The sequence below is a fragment of the Hylaeus anthracinus genome, unplaced genomic scaffold (genome assembly GCF_026225885.1).
Source record: "Hylaeus anthracinus isolate JK02 unplaced genomic scaffold, UHH_iyHylAnth1.0_haploid 0, whole genome shotgun sequence".
In the NCBI taxonomy this organism is placed as follows: domain Eukaryota; kingdom Metazoa; phylum Arthropoda; class Insecta; order Hymenoptera; family Colletidae; genus Hylaeus; species Hylaeus anthracinus.
Window position 1 is genome coordinate 10,455,155 of NW_026533254.1, and position 17,825 is coordinate 10,472,979.

General features: G+C 41.1%; 1 protein-coding gene across 1 annotated transcript in view; it reads right to left on the bottom strand.

Annotated features, from left to right (window-relative positions):
• The window catches only part of LOC128896353 (suppressor of lurcher protein 1), a 468,244-nt gene that overhangs the window by 17,332 nt on the left and 433,087 nt on the right, over positions 1 to 17,825 (bottom strand). The window lies entirely within an intron of this gene.

Below are 17,825 nucleotides of genomic sequence, written 5' to 3' on the forward strand. Positions count from 1 at the left end.
TATATATATATATATGTTTATATATCGTATATATCTTTTTATAAAAGATATAAAACGGATATATATTTATAGGAAATAGACTATCATTGAATTTAATTGATTTTAACGAAATCATTCTATCCGTCTAAAATAAGGATAAAGTATATCATATTTTCAAAGTAAATTATAATAAAACACTGAAATGCGTCTATGTAAAAAATAGCAAAATAGTAGACGTAGTTTGAACCCATGATGTACTTTTTTCCAGCAAAAATATGTAGGTGAAACATTGCAACCTAGACTACCATATTTTTTATCTAAATTGAGATGAATCTCTGTACTGTATTTTTAAATTAAACTTTATTCAACGAATTCGTCTCAATTTTAACAAAATGATCGTGCCTTCCCTCGTTTCATGAGAACTATAAATGTCTACACGGTCTTCCAATTCGTATGGCTGCATTAATCAAACAGATGCGATTGGAACGTTTGGAAAATTGCGTAATATTTGCCAATTTTGCCATGTGTATATTTAACAGGATTAAAAAATTCACGGAAACAAAATAGAATTGCTAAGGCATTTCTGAAACACTTACGCAATGAAAAATTATTAATATAATTTTTTCAAACATTTAGATAAGGGACGTGGAACTGTGTATACATATAATAATATTAGTAAAACTCGTCTGTTGGATTAGGAGAAATTATCTTCTATAAGAGGGAGAAACGGAAGAAGGAAGAAAATGAAAAAAAGTCACTGTGACGCAAAATGGAAATCACCGTAGCATAATAATACGGACAAATTTATCTCTGAAACGTCAGAATATTCTAATTTACATTATAAAATTGTACATATTTCTTTTTTGCTGTATTCTATCCTCAGCTACTGTCAGTGCTAATTGAAGCTTCCGTTTCGAGCACGCATGTAATTCGGATAAAAATGTCAGAAATTCATTTATACCGCTCTACAGAAATTTCAACATTGAAATTATTATTTTTTACCTAGTGCCCGTTGAAGCGAAAAATCGTTCTGATGTAATCTCGTGAAAAAGTTAAGTTAAAGATTATTTTTATTGGTCGATAATGACTTCACCTTCATCTTTAAACGTTTCGACTGTGAGGTTTTACGGTCCTCTGTAATAAGAAAACTTTCTATTCTATAATGAACAAAAATATTATGGGAAATATTAGGACGATATATCGTCAAGTATTTTTGTTTATTATACTATAGGATGGAATTTTTTCTATCTCGAAGAATTATGTTAAATTGTATTCTCGAAACAGTTTCGCTGAAATTATGTTTCACAGAGAGCCGCGTTATATGGATCAGGGCAAGGTATGATGAAAATCAATGAACCACCGTAGCTGTGGAACTTTCATATAACTATTCCTGCTCATTTTGGATTCCCTGTGAAATGCTGCGCTCTAAGTTTATTTAGTCCTATTTGGAGTAAAAATTTAATTTTCTAGATCCACTTTACGAATTCAATTTTTCGCGAAAAAAGGTTTCGACTGCACTGACGGAAAACCAGAGACACGTTATATTTCTCAAAATGCAGAAAATGAATTAAACGTCGACGAGTTTGCATGAGAAAGTATTTGTCATTGAAATATACGAACACGTTTTATTTACACAGTCGAGTACAATTCGAATCGTTGAAAGTAAGTCAACGAATGTGTCCTAAAACAATTTAATTTCTGCTGCCATTTGCGAAAATACAATTTTATTTTTAACAAGTAGAAGACGAGGCGAAAAATGTCCGGATTCGAGACACAGATATGAAATTCTTTTGATTAAAATTACCAGCATGATTAAACTCTGAGGATGTTCCTCGTGGCTCTTAGAAATTTCGCGAAGCATTTACTTATTCATGAAAACTCCAATTAAAAATGTGCCAGAGCTTTCGAAAGCACCATTTGAAAGCTACGGACATTAATTTAAAGCTCTCCATCCCTACAGTGATAGTTTTAACTTTCTACATTATTTCCATTCTACTCCATCATATAGCAGAATTAACCAGATTGAACCCAACAACTTTGTGCATAAAAATATATCCTACACGGTACATTCTCGTTTTCGAGCGATAATATTTACAGTAAATTTCGATTTTGGTAGATTTTATTGTGCACCGAATCGAGTTTCACCAATTAAGCAATTTAAAACGTTTTGAATTCATTCACACCACAGTTAACATTTTATACTGTTTTTTAAAAAAATGGGTTTTCTGCAAACCTTTGTTTCGAATATGTGAGTCGTCCACTGCACAAATCGATTAACTCCAATTTTCGAAAAATCTTAAATTTAAATGTCAAAGAACATGGTACAGTTATAACTTTCCTGAATAATAAAGATTACCACCGTTAAACAACATAATTTTATTGACCATTGATTTATTTCGTAGGCAATTTTGACATAAACATACGTGTACAGTAACTTAATTAGACACCTTCCGTGTCTCGAGTAACGTAGCTTACCATTTCTCAAAGCACCCGACTGCAAATATTCAATCACAGATAACCACCAATTCCCATTAATAGCAACAGATCTCCTAAAAAACCCGATTACAAAAATGGTATCAAATATCGTTCAACAATACCATTCCGTGGGATTCGTATAACAAGCCCAATGGCTATCGAAACCGACGCTAACCGTGAACGAACGTATACCGCGCCGTTGGTGCGTGCAGTTTGTCGCGCGGTAAATGTTTGAATTTCGAGATTTCGAATCGACCATTTGTGACAGAGTCACGCTCGATTTTATGAGGTTTATCGATTGCTCATGGAAGATAACGCACGATTGAAGGTGTAACGTCGGATAACGGGGTGTACATATACGGTGCATCCTATATAGTAGCAATCGGATATTCATTTGCGGCGAACCAAACGCAAGTGCCTCGAATGCACACGCGCGTGTATGCAGGACCGTGTAATGCGTTCTCTCGTTGCGCTACGCGGTATCTGCCTCTCTTGTCTCGTTGTTTTTCTCCCTCCCATGCGTCCCGTGACTCCAGCATTCCGTCCTGTACCTTTGCAATCGCAACGTCTGTTTCCTTTGTATCCCCGGCTGGCATCGTTACGCGTTCTAGTGGGTGCGACTCCTATGACTCCCGTTTGACGCAACGAAAAGGAATTGCTGGCATTTTGGAGCCGAACGGAGTCCTTGTTAAGATAAGTGGGATCGTTATTATCTGCCAGACAAACCGTGTGTCGCACCTCTTTATTATTCCGCACGGATTATTAGTTTGTTTCAGCGCCCCCGGTCGTGTAACGATGTGTAAATAAAGGCGACCGAGGGTGTAACACCCCTTCGCGAAGGTCTGAAAGGATCGCCCTGGGTACGCCGGATAAATATTGATACACAGACGGCTGGACCCAATTTCGTTCTATTTGAGCGAAAGTACTCCTGGATCGCGCCATAATGAACTTTCACGGAGTCTATGGTACGTGACACTCGTTTTCGAAAAAGTTCCGAGGTTGAAAACAGTGAAACGTGGCTGAATAAACGTGTGGCTCACTTGAGCCGGGTTTCCCTTCGCAGGGAGTTTTGTTAATTATGTTCTTTTAATCGAGGATCGTTGCGATACTTTGTTTGGATTACTAGAACTTGCTCGGACGCTTTCTTGATTGCTCAGCTTAGTGTACAACTCGAAAAACCGAATACCGCCTCGAGTAACATTCAGATTATGCGAGACACGGATTATCGAGGCCGTACTACAAGTGTAATTCTATCATCGAGCTTTTTTTTATTCGAAAAAGAGCGCTTGGAGTATCGTAACACCGAAAGGAAACAATGCTTATTGTTATTCTGTGTACGAGAGGTACTTTCTCTGAGCTTGTTTTCATTTCTATTGATATCGCCCAGCAAAACAATACGGCTGATGCAGTTGCCGTCTGGTAATGATGCGCTTTATATGCACCCCTTTAGCAGCTCGTTCAATTCAAGTGTGTCCATGAAAAAGGAAACGAAGTAACTAATTATCCACGCGATGCTCTTCTCGTTAGAAGTCAATTATTAAGATGAGGGATCGATAATTCTAAATTATGCAAAGTCGATGCTTTCTTCAATTTATACAGCCATTGGCTAGCACTGTTAGTAAACAGAACAGCTTATGGCAAGTGCAACTTAAGTGTAACTTCAAAAGAACGTTGAGCGGGACCGCAAGGGTTGATACTCATTGAGAGCATAGCAGTTATAATTAGTTTTGAAACATGCAAGATCGATTTTTCAATTATTGAATTTTTCTTGCCTCCCATTATTAAAAATAATTCTTCCTGTGATTTAATTAACTTCCTTTGCCTTCCATTATTAAAAATAATTCTTCCTGCGATTTAATTAACTATTCATGCCGGAGTCGATATGCTCAATAAGATCACACGATGTATCCAGCAATAATAATGGAATATTTCGTGAATAACGGTTAATTACGATGTGCACGAATGTCATTTGTATTAGCATGAATTGAGATTATTATGGAACGAAAAGCTTTGAGTTGGTAATAAACGATATGGTACTACTAGTTTGTCGTTTTACGCTAAAGCAAACATTAAACGAATCGATGAGATTACACATTAATTTAATTTTTTTATCCGTTCTTCGCAGCCGTGTTATTAGCCCCTTAAATCCGATTCAACGTTTGCAGTATCGAATATATCACTGTTAGATTTCTATTGTATTATAACGTGGAATAAACGTGGTACACGTTAGTAAATCACTCTTTACGGACGATTTAGCGAAACGGTTACTCCTGATTTATTCACACCTTTCACCTTTTAGCGATAAACATGTTACAATACGTATGTTTGATTATGTTAAATAGAGATTGTAGTATCGAGATTAATTTAAGCTGGAGCCTACAGTTGAGGTACAATACGATTAAATAACATTGAGGATATTATACTGATTCAATAGGGTTCGTATTGTTGATAAATGGAGTCCTCTACTGACGTCTGTATGTCTGTAAGGTAATAAGCACTAGTGGACTTACCAGTAAAGTAAAACTTAATCCCCAACCCTCTTCCTGTCGCTTTCCCTACCACTATAGAAATATCATTGCAATATTCTGGTAGTAACTTCCGAGACCCATTGAAACTTCTAACTTACCCCCTAATTTTGTCTAAATTTTTCATTCTTGGCCCTCCAAAGGAGTACATGGTCCGCCGGTTGCTAATATGGATCCCGGTTGAGAATCCCTGGCCCACCCACGCCCTGATCGCGAATCGTCGAACCAAACGACCGTGGAATGTATCAATCGTCGAGGAACGACAGGGAGCTGCAAATTGCGTCGTCGTTGACTAAGTGCCATTTCGCTCGTGCGTTCCCGCTCGATCTCGTCCGACAGTGGCACACGTCAACGTTGCCTCTGCGTGGATCGAACACCGGTGTGTGCGTACTAAATTAGAGTCTCATATTGCCGGCTACGAAGCCAGACGGTTTTGATGTTCCAGCGTTTTCGCCTCGCCCTGGGATCCTGGATCGCCTCCCATCCTCTCCCCCCTTCACCAATGAGCGCCACGCTTGGGGTTTTCATTTTGAAATGACCCTATTTGCATTGCCGTCGCCCGCCTTTTTTTTTCGGGGGGTGGGGGGAGGGGAGGAGGAGGAGGAGGAGGAGGCGGAGTAGGAGTAGGAGGAGGAGGAGGAGGAGGAGGATGGCGCGGCACGGTTGTTTTGCGAGCAACAAACGCAACGTCCTCGATTACGTCGACAGAACCGTTGGTTTAAAGTAACGAGATCGCCACGTTTGCCGACGCTTTGTGCATTTTTACGGAAATTACAGGAGGTTGTTTGTACGCCGCAGCATGGTTTCCACGGGACTACGACCTGTCGCCACGGCCAACCGCCTCCTGCCCAACGCTGAAAAAGTTTCGGCTTTGATGTTCACCTGCACGCGTACCGCGCATTTGCGGAATTATAAAAGAAAAAAGGAAGCGTCGTTCGCGTTCTGTAACCAGAGAAATAACTCGGTTTCAATTCCGCCCGGGCATGCTGAACCTTTTTTTTTCGAGAGGGCACACGCTTCCTCGACCGTTTCACCCTTGCAATTTAGAAATTTTTTCGCCCCTTTCGCGAGACTCTATTCTGTACTCGAATGCCTCGAGTATGCGAATGCGTCTTCCTTTTAGGGACGTGTGGTAGTTAGGAAATTGTTTTCTTTTTTTTTAAGTTGAGTTTGGTTTTTATTGTTGGAACGAGCGTTTAATGGCAAAGAAATAAACAATTTTTTGCAAATATTGCGAACGTCTGACTGTCGGATAAAATTGAATAATAATTTCTAGAAATTTTTGTTTCATTCAACTCTATCCGTCAGAACCAGAAAAATTCACCCCATCGTGCCCCATGTAAATTTGTTATTGCATGTTAAGATTTCAGATACAGAGTCTTAGAGTCAGAGTCAGAGTCAGAGTCTCAGGGTTATTTTCTGCAAAGACTGAGATATCTTCATGAAAATTGCCAGAAACATCGTACAAACCACGTACCTCTAGCACAGCAATAAAATATTTATATCGATCGTCTAGTATTTTTAGAAAATATTCTCAAATATGACCACTTTATTTGAACTTGCAAGATCGAGCTCTCTCTTCAGCCAACAATGGCTCCTTTTCCTCCAGACAATTTACGCGACAGAATGACAGTCCGTTCACCGTTCGGACTTTGTTGCGGTCTCGAGCATCGAGATTTGTACAAGGTAGCCGCGTCTGGTATTTGCGGCACGGTCGATCCAATAAAATGGCACGTTTAATAGCCCGTTACGCCGATAAAACCGACCTGGGACGAGCAGTGGCATCAATTTTTTAAGATCGCCCCAGAAGAAAATTTCTCTCGCTACGATACTGGTTTCCCGCGCGGGCACGTAACCACCAGATCGAATGCATACACAGTGAAGAACGTCAATTTTGCTCTAACACCCTGCCGAGGTATCGCTATGCCAGACGAACAGTGACATCTTCTCATGCTTTTAAAATATTTATCGTAACTGTCACGTGAAACGCATCACGTGCCATTTTTACGTTATTGCTCCGCTCGCATCTGTGCACACGTTGTTTTCCTTCACCCGTTCGAGCATTCTTCGCGATATCTCGACGACTTTTCCGTGATAAAAGATTCGTGAATCGGGAAGACGATTTTTCGGTATTATTTTGGGTGTACACTTTTGCAGATTCGAGGTCAAAGTATGTTTTTTTAAATCTTCTGTTGAAAGCTATAAAAACGAGGCTTGTTATTCTCAGGTGAATCCTTATTTTACTATAAAATGGCAGACAGCGATATAAAACTAACAATGGATCGCAATATCGACGTCCTTTGTGCGCACTTATATTGGGTTACATCACAATGGCGTCCGTTTGTGAATCGGTTTTCGTTTCTAGATTCGTTTTTGGTTTGTATTTTTTACATTGTTAGTTCGTCTAACAGAGGAATTCCACGGTTCGCGGAGGAGTAAATTGATGGAATTGGAAGCTAAAAGTTGAGTTAAAGGATGGTCGAATGAAATTAGATGCCATGGTAAAGCATCGTGAAATAATTTATAAATTCACATAAAAAATTAATTGAAGGTAATAAATCTATCACATAATGTTCCGAGAATAAAAATGTAGAACTTCATAACTTCAGCTCGTTTTACCAAAGCTTTCTTTTCGCGTTACACTAAGAATTCCTTCTATTGCAACTACTTTCGGACCTCATTCGTCCCCACAAGTAGATTCCTCCCCCAGAAACACTCAAGAAGAACAATAGCTTTACACCAACCGACTCAGCGTCTTCGCTTAAACGTTGTACGAGTAGCAACGGTGATTTTCACAATCACCTCAATCACTGACACTTGTTTACCTTACCTCCGTGGTCGTGTCAGCGTGCTTCAAACTTCGCCGAAGCACTGAATCAGCCTGTACGCAGGCAGGTACCTCACTGGAAAGAGTAATTGAAGCCGTTGGAAGTCAACGGGGATTGTAGCAGGAGCGAGATCCTTTTTTTGCTCTGATACACGTGGCGAATCCGTTAAATTGATAAAGTTTCACAAGAACTTTCATAATACCCGGGCGGTTGAAGAATGTTCAAGTATATACGAGTTGGCAATTTATGTTCTCCCAGACAGGGAGGGGCGGCCACCTTCGAATCCCGATTAGGTGGTGCGCGCCCCGTAGTTCCGACCATCTCGAGTTCCGCGTCTATGAGGGTAGGTGCGGGCTGTTTATCACACTTTCGAGGAGCATAACTGTCGTAAAATCGCGCCGCGATCTACATTACAAAAGATTCGGAAGGCCCTAGCCTCGGTTTGGCAGTGTGTGTAACCGAGTCCTTGCCCGAGACCCGCATTTCGTTTCCTTCCTTCCTTCCTTCCTCCAGGCCTGACTACCTGTCCGCCTGCTTACCAACTTTGCAATTGTAATCAACGATAACGATTCCGGCACGCCCTCGTTCGCGCGACTCGCCTGGAATAATTCGCGAACCGCCGAATGACCAATCGAACCTCGTTTAACCATGTCGAGAAGCTGGGAGCGAATTAATGCGATTCGTATGCATAGGATTATTTATTCTTTACGTGATAATGCGGGAGAGAGGAGAATACTTAACGTGGTAGATTTTTAAGAGGACAATTTAGAACAAAATGGAGGGATGTCTTACGTATCGGCGAGTGAAATTATTTCAAATAGCTCGAGAGACGCTGAATGTTGTTTAGGAACATTTATTAACATTGCTCTTGCATACTTTGCGTCTTTCTTTTTTTTATTTTACTCTCAGTCGTCCTGCCATGACGTACTCAGTCATAATTAAACCGTGCTGTTCATGAGAACGCATATTTTGTATGTAAAAACATGATTTATATGCAGATGTGCGCAGAATACATACAAATATGCAAAATATTCGCTATTATGTAAATGCGGAACACATGTGTGCAAAACGTGCAGGTGTCACAGTGTGTCGACATCGTCATGTGTTACCATTATCTTTGTATCATCATACAAAGACAGTGATAATATGAATATTTGTAAAAAAATAAACAAATAATTTCAGATTTGTCGCTAAGACTGATATCGTCATCGCCCCACACTGTAATATACTTTAACGATTTAATTCAAAATTGAAAATGATCATTTCTGGCCCCGATTTGACGAAAATTCGCCTATTTCCGGCGCCTGTTTCGTTTGCTCGTGTCGCGTGTATCCGAAACCGCGAATTGATTTCTCTTATTATCACAGTTCAACGCGCCCCGATACTCATACCTGTGAATTAATTAATCTCCCGACGAAGCGCTGCGATTTTATAAACACCGGTGTAAATTGTCACGCTATAATGCCGATTGAAATCGACGCGCCGATGAGCCGCTTATGAGATTCTTCGCTGCGGATTACATTCATGATCCTCGCGTTCGGTGGCTTGTAGGCGCGTTTATACCGATTTTGCCGTGATAATGACAAGAGGACTCGATTAAATTGCTTTATTGCTTGCTTTGAATTCTGCTCGTGTGCTCATAATACAGTCAGATATTAAAGAAATTTGTCTAAATTAAATTATGAGTTTGACGTTTCCAAATAAATGGTTCATGATAAATATTTACACAAACAAACTTTTCACATATATATGTTTATAACGAATATTTATTTGGGAACATCAAACCTGTCATTTAATTTAGACAAATGTCTTCAATTTGTGGGACTGACTGTATTAAATAAATCGTCCCGAAACATGTCCTCAGCATAATTTATTTAAAATTCTTTTAATTCGAACTAAACTTCATCCCCGAATTATACGTATGATTCCATTAGAAAAAAAAAAAAAAAACAGATACCCTTGAAATCTCGTAGAAAAATGTAACGAAGAAAAGATTTGTTCTACCATTTCTCAGCGGTTTTTCCATACCGCGCAAATAACGGAGCCATTTACGTGTTCCCATTTAAATGCACCACCCCTTAGATGTGTATCGACTTCGCCGAGTGCGCCGGAAATATTGCATCTGAACTCCGGGGCGAAGTTTGGAAGCGAAATACGCCAGGTTACATTAAAACGTTACCGCGGATATGGGCGCAAGTTTTGAGCGTTTGACACAGCCCTAGCACACATCCGTGCACTCGAACACCCACGTGACACGCTCGTGGTGCTTTTCCGCCCCCATACACGCGTCAGTGGGATCGATAAGTACGCGTGTATCGGGTCCTCGGCGACGAATACACGGGATTCACGCCCTGTTGTTTTCGAAACTCTTGGAAACGTTTCGCGCTCGCCGGGGTTCGTAAATCCGTCAGGTTCCCTTCGAAGGAGTTCACGAAAACCCGTCAGGAAAAATATGTCGTCGAGTATCCGCTTTCCCCGCGCTGCGCTGTTGCTATTGATGGTATCTAACTCGTTCGACTGAATTCGGAAAGTTTCGCATCGATTTCGTCCCCCGACGTCCATCGCCGTCATCGTCGTCGCATTCGGGCTCGTTCCTACTCAGGATTCAACGGGTGTGAACCGGCATACCGACGACTTTCGACACCTCTTCCCTCCCCTCTTTCCCTAGCCCCTGAAAATGAGTCATTCCTGTCCCGACACGACGACGTCCGCGTCGACAGGAATTCGGAATATATCGTCGATCAGATAGGTGCTAAAATAGAGTTTCGCGTTGACGAGAACACAGGACCAACGCTTCAATTTCGACGATTCTAACTGAAGAGGGTAGGGACAGGGGATGGAGGAGGGTTTACGTCGTCCGATTTGCGTTCTAAAACCGTTTCGAGAAGAAACGTTCGACGCCTGCGAGACGCGCTCCTTTCATTCGCCCACCCTCTGGCTTCGCGTTCCAATCGAATCATAATAAATGGTCGACGGGTTATACAGCGACGCTGGCAAAAATCGTCGAATCTATGGCATCGCGTCGTCGCTGTGACGTTCGACGCGTTAAATTACGCGATGGGGGGACACTCGTTGGCTCCATGCTATATTCAAATTGATTCTTGGGGAAATTACGCGAGGAGTGGATAGGAAATTTTTGGAAAATTGTCGCAGCTTTGGAATTTCAGGGTAGCTTGCATATCGTTGAGGAAATATCATATATTCAGAATCGAATATCTATATACATTTGAAATGTATACAGTAATTTACAAACATTGCTTTTTTTTCTATTTTACTATCCTCTGTTATGACATGATGTATACAGTCGCGATAAAATTATAGTCGCTCATGAAAATGCATATTTTAAATGCAAATGTGCACTTTTTCCCAAAGTATATAGAAATATGCACTGTTTTTGCTACTACATGAATGTCTGTTTCACGTGTCAAATATTTTAAACGTAATCGTCGTCACCCTAACGTCTTCATAATCGTCATCGATACCGTCTCCAATTCGATTGATTAATTGAATAAATTCGATTGATTGAATAAATGTCGAGCCTATCGTAGCAACTGTAGTGAAAGTCGTCGAATTTATGTCAACACGGCGTCGCTATGACGTTCAACGCCTTAAATTAAGCGATGAGAACTCTCGTCGACAGCTGAAATCAAAGTGCTTTCGCAGTGAGAAAGTCGCGCGTTGAAACGCTTAATTTCTTGAGAAGTAGTATCGCGTTACAGGCGCAGTGCACACGATAATTTATGAAAACTCTGGCGCAAATTAGGAGTTTTACTGTTCCGAGGAAACACGAAGTCTGCGCAGCTCCGTGTTTTCAAACAACATTAAAGGTTCTGCAATTAAGGAGCCAGTTTCCAAGATTCCAAGAAAATACAGTTTGTATGTTGATTATTGTCGCGAGATATCCTGACTAAGGAACGGTGACCTCGATTAATATAGGGATGGAGAAGGTTCAGTATGTGGCTTGAATTCAGGGGAGACAGAGTGTGAGAGACTATTAGGCTACTAGGAGTTGAGATTACGTATGAAGAAGCATATTGTCAGGATTTGATTTGAGAACACGTGGCTAGTTTGTAAAGAAGGAGGTAACAGAGGTAAATATAAAGTTTCTGAAAATCTTCTGATCGCAATGGTTCTTCGTAACATGCAAGGACAGTTATTCATGATCCTGTTATTCATCCTAAGTTAAAGTACGATGACATATGATGGACCATACGGCCAAAAAATACTACAGAAACACTCGGGCCGACTGTGACAATTGATGCATCGCAGTAAAAAGAGCTTACAGAGAATCTCCAAAGGCAGGCTGCGCGCAACGGGCGCAATTTCCATGCAGGTCAAACGCATACACTAGCCTTTCAAAGTTACCTTCCCGGGGCAATTAAGTTTACGATTGATACCCAACCATGCGGAAGAAACAGAATCTTCTCTGCTTTCGATCGTGAACCTCATTAGAACTTTGAATTGTCTATTAGCACTTCCTACGTTGCACCCTTATCACAATATTGTTATAGCTCGACAAGTTACATAAGATCCCTAAGGACGGAAACGCTGGAACTGTTCCTCCTCCTACCAGACGTCCACGCGGACCTGGTTCTCCACCTAGTTTCACGACGTTTATGCTACTCCAGATCGAACTCTATAGTATCATATTATTCAATTTTTTCATTAATAGTTTAACTAGGTACCACATTTGAGATGTTCGATTTTAAATCCTCTAGCAATACAACTACTTCTTTTTTTAATAAATCAGACGCTAGTAGATAATTTTTGAATCTATGTCTATTCACTTGGTATCATCAAGTAAACAATCATCAGTCTCCTGTCCAAGCAAAAGGATAGTATATCTCCATGAAGTAAACTGTCCACCATTTTATCCATAGCTACTCAGATTCACGGGAGTAATTCCAAAGGCTCTTAAACCTGGCCTAGACACAAAGAAGCATCCATTTTGCCAGAGAAATGGTGGCATTACCAGGGACAAACACAGCGCGGAGGCTTCTGCAGAAACGCTCCGGACGCGGCGGCTCCCCAAGAATATGACAACTGTTAATCATCCTATAAGACACTGGTATAAACAAGCCACCAGAAGCTGTAGACCGCTATGGTAATTAACCACGCTCCAGAGGGTCGCGGAAGAAAGCCTCGGCTATACATAGCCTTACAGCGATTATCGCGGCAGATTAATGAACTAGCCAAGTCGCCCACGTTCTAGACCGGGAAGCATATTTCAGCTATTGTAGCCAGTTTTCACGTTTGCACTCAGAGCTGCAATCGATACATCGATTCATGGATATCCTCTTGACAACGCTTCGACCAGGAAGCTCTAGAAGGCGTATTAAATTCTGTGCAAGGAGATTTCGAGGGATTGAATAGTATCAGCCATCGCTGCGCGTCGGAGGCTTCTGGCGATGTACAATCGACTTCAGGCTTCGGGTATCGCCAATAGGCATACAACTCCTCGTAGATTCTAGATCAGTCACATCACTTCTGCCTAAAAGAGTCAGCGAAACCAGGGAGTCGGGATCCTTTCTTTTCTGTGCACGTGACAGGTAGCCAATACGAATCTCTTACGTGGGAGTTACCCGACGTGAATCTGGGGATACGAGAACGGTTGAAATGGTACTTCACCGTCGGTTCGATGTTGTAGGTGCTGACCTACAATACGACGCTGTAGAATCCTGGTAGACATTCAGGAATGATCTTTATTAGGGCAGCTGATGGGAATTGTAACGGCAGGGATTATGTGTTAAGCAGCTTACATCGCCATATCGACTATACGTCCAGATACGGTATATTATCGAATATTAACTGAATCTCTCAGTCTCCCGCAGCTAATCGCGTTTCATTAGAATCTCACAATGGGAATGGAAAGGTGGACGCGTTGTGGATGTCCTTTGTTGGATAACCAAAAAGAAGTTCACGACTTAATCTGTTAACTGCGGAATTTAGATTTAAATGATCTCCACAGACTACGGAGTTAAAATCAAGCAATAACGAATATGAAAGTCGAACGCACTTAATTGGTTTAGGAGAATTAGATACGTGAACCTATCACGAGAGAATTCTTCTTTTGGCTATTCATAAACTATGCACACTTAACGAATAAACTCTTGGAGTGTTTCGTATTTTATATCCCGCGAAATGTTTTCTTTTTCAGAAAACAAGAAAAAAGGAACGAGCTACATTCTGTACAGCTGGAAAAATAGGAAAAGAGCAAAACGAGCTTTTATTTTTTGGAACATTTTCATATTTCGTAAACACCATACGTGGAAACCGGCTGGTTGTATATTCTCCTTGCGGAAAGCTTTATCCGTGCGTCCTTTTAGAATTACATTTTTTGATTCTTGTATCACGTTTATTTCGAGCGAGAATATGTATCTAAATCCCACTATCAGAATTAAAGACAAACGCTGGGTACTTCTGAAATAGCACGTGCCCCAGTTCCACCGATTCCGTCAAAAGTGACCAGGAAATGACTTTCCACTCGCAGAAATCCACTCCGGACGCGAGTATCAGTTGCAATGGAACTTCGTGAGTCCCCGTTTAAAAATTTCCCTCTCGAATGATGCTTTGAGTCGCGGCGTCAGCGCGTTCCGGAGATATTTTAATAGCTTTTGATTTCAATGACGGGACACGCGCTGTCTTGGAAATAACTTCGAAATCCAGTTATGAACGCTTTGAGCCCTCGAGACGAGAGAAGTCCAGCTTTTTCACGGACGATATCCGCGCTTTGAAGTTTCCCCACGGGGAGGGATATCCTACCATAGCAATTAAAGGGAAACTTTTTATCGTTAGCCGTGCCTCGTTTCCACGGCTCGAGCCAACGGAGGTTGACTCCCGTCTCAAACGAGGAACTTTCGACGCCGCAGATTCTCTTTTCTGCCGTTGTGAATAGGACCAAATCCGTTTGTTCGCGTTTCAATTACGCGATAATAGGTGCCTCGTTCAGTTCGCGGAACTTGAGGGTGGAACAACACTCGCGCAGAAGCTAGAGATAGTCGCCGCGGAGCCGACATTGCAAACTTCTCTCTTAAAATTAACACGGCACCCGATACGCGCGCGCGCTCTTCGCTTTTTGCGTACTCTTAACCGTTCCGCGCTTTCCATTCTTCCGCGGACGAACTTCGGAACGTTGAGAAACTTGTCCAATCAAGCGACGAACGGATTCGGTAAATAATCATGCGGTGGAATGACGCGGAACTTTCCGTGATCTTGATGCGAGATCCTTCCGTCAACTGACACTCAAAGGGATTTACTTGTGCGCGGAGGGATGTGAAAAGGATTCGCGTGGCGTCTATCGTGACATGAAATTTGGTACAGAGTGTAGAATTATTAAGGTGCATCTGTCATAAAATTGATATTGTTTTGGATATTCAGCTACTGAAGTATTATTACTTGACCTTGATTGACCTTGGCTGAACTTTTTCTTCTCCACGTAGATTTTCCAAGATATAAAACTTACGTAAAGGATGGGAGTGTAAAATGAGATGCAGAGCGAAATGAAACTGCGAGAGGAACGGTATAACTGTATATTCGTGGCTTTAGAAATACAAGCATGTTACTTTATATACTTAAATGAAACTCGTCGTAGATAAATCATTTTTTCTTAAATTTGCATGTAAATCAATGTCACTTAAACTACATCATTCAGTATTAAAGAATTGATTTGTCTCCACGAATCACGTTGTAAACAAATCATGTAATAAGAGGGTTATTTCTCACAACACGAATTCGATGTAAAATGACACGGATCAAACGCTACTCCGGGAAACCCATATCCTCTTACACGCCTCTCATACAAAACACCACTAATTAACCGCATTATCCCGAAACCATGTTGTAACAGAATTACCCAACACAACAGTTAATTCCTCTATTCAATATCAAAATCATGTTCTACGAATTCGGTCTCCTAGAACACGTCTAGTTCGTGCAATTTTATTCCTGAAACCGTGAAGTAACAGGTATGCCACACGGGCTACGATGCGAGTGATCCGTGTTGTACGAGGGTTACGTCGTACAACGCTCGTCGAATGTACCAAAGTGTACAGAACTGACCCTCCCCTCTGGCCTTGTCTGTCCTGCCCCATTCCGACTCGGCAGCTTCCCTTCGTTCACTCGGTAAATTCAGATATTGTCAGTGCCATAAATCGGTTCGATGTGCTCGACTAAAGATAGACGATACGCATCATTGAGAATAAGTTATTGGTATAGGACGTGTTCGGGACGTAACATCGGAACATGACGTACGGTCTTATATACGCGAGGAGCGTCTGCCGCAGTCCGGCCCTTTCTCCTGCGTGCCTACGTCCCGTCAAAATTTCAATTTCCGTTGAGCATTCTATCGTGATAGCAATGTGTCTCTCTTCGTACGGCCGTTTATCATCCGCAGGCGAGGTTCAGATTGCAGCGTGCACGTTGGAATGCCCGGGCTGCAGAACAAATGGATCGCGAAGTGTGTTTGTCTTTATACCCCCGGAAAGATTCAGCGTTGCGCGCGCGCCGGGGTTCGGGCACGATGTACACGGAACCACGGTAACTGGCAATACAAGCGACGATATTTGAACGTTCTATGTGAAAAAATGAATCGAGAATATACAATAAAGTTTTTCAATGCGGGCCTTTACAGAATTAAAGCTAACGCGTTTTATGTTTAATTTCGGGTTGAAAATTTATATAAACGGCTTCTTTTTGGAGGTTTCTGTATTAAAAATTCTATATAATGTTTTTGTTTTATAAAATACAAAAATATATCTCATGAATAGATTCTTGTTAATAGTATTCCTTACCAATCTTATCTTCTTGAACCTACCTACAATAAAACTTTTATATAATTTGAACACTCTTCATGTTCATACTTTATTTCAAGAAATTCAATAATTCGTTTTATAAATTTATCTTACAATTAATTATTAGTAATAATTTTCTACACAACAGCAAAGAGTGACCAATTGAAATCAATGTTGTCAATTAATAACACGAACACAATGTTTCAAACCCGCTGTCTTTATCCTCGATTTTCGTTTTATTTTGGCTTACAGAATCATCCTTTGAAGTTGTTAAATGTGGGTGGTAAACGCCCAGTACGTACCACGTTTCGAAACTCAAAAATTCGTATCTTTCGGATTCTCTCTACGCAGGAAACGAGTTGGTCACGGAGGCGGGGATTGGAGAGAGGGGGGGGGGTCGACAGATAACGCGCCAGGGGTTCAATTTAAAAGCACGGGGCGAAATCGGACGGGATTAAGCTACGGGTTACAAGTTCGGTCCATTGCGAATATTCCGCCCGACTGCGGAAGCGTTTTGATGCCGAAACTTTTCTACCATTTGGTGGAAAACATTCGAAGATTGCAGTGTTTAGAACTCGAACGGAAAGGAGTTGGGAAAGAAGGAACGAAGGGAAACGGAGAGGAGGTAAAGACGTTGCAACTCCTGCATACTGAATTTACTACCCTCGAATTTCTTATTTAGCGAATAAAAGAGAACGCTTCTGGTAAAAATATTTCGATATTCTTCCAGCAATCTTGTATGCGCCAAAAATTATGCAAATGACCTAATTCAATATTTTCTATTATCTTTTTTCATATTACTTTGATGCAATTAAAAGTAGTCCGATTGTGGTCGTGTTTGGACTCATTTTCATCGAGTAAATCTCATTAATATATTGATAACGATACAATATTCATTTTTAGTGTTCTTATAAAAATTAGTTAAATTTTTTTTAAACACTTTTGTTCCCTTTGAAGATATTATTGGGAACTTGTTAGCACCTGTAGCCCCAGGGGTCTACAGAACCTTAATCAGTCGCTGCCTATGCCCCCTTTCGAGTTAATTGGAGTTCCCAATTTTGTCACTTGAAAGCAGGAATTACTGCATATTGAAAACGTGTTCTCAAAGTATCGTGTTATCTACACCTGGGGGGTTTCCTCTACGTGGCTTGTACCGAGGCCTCCTTCAAGGTACTGCAAATATAAAAATGTGATCTTGTTCGAAACTGCGAAAACGTTCGCTCCTAACT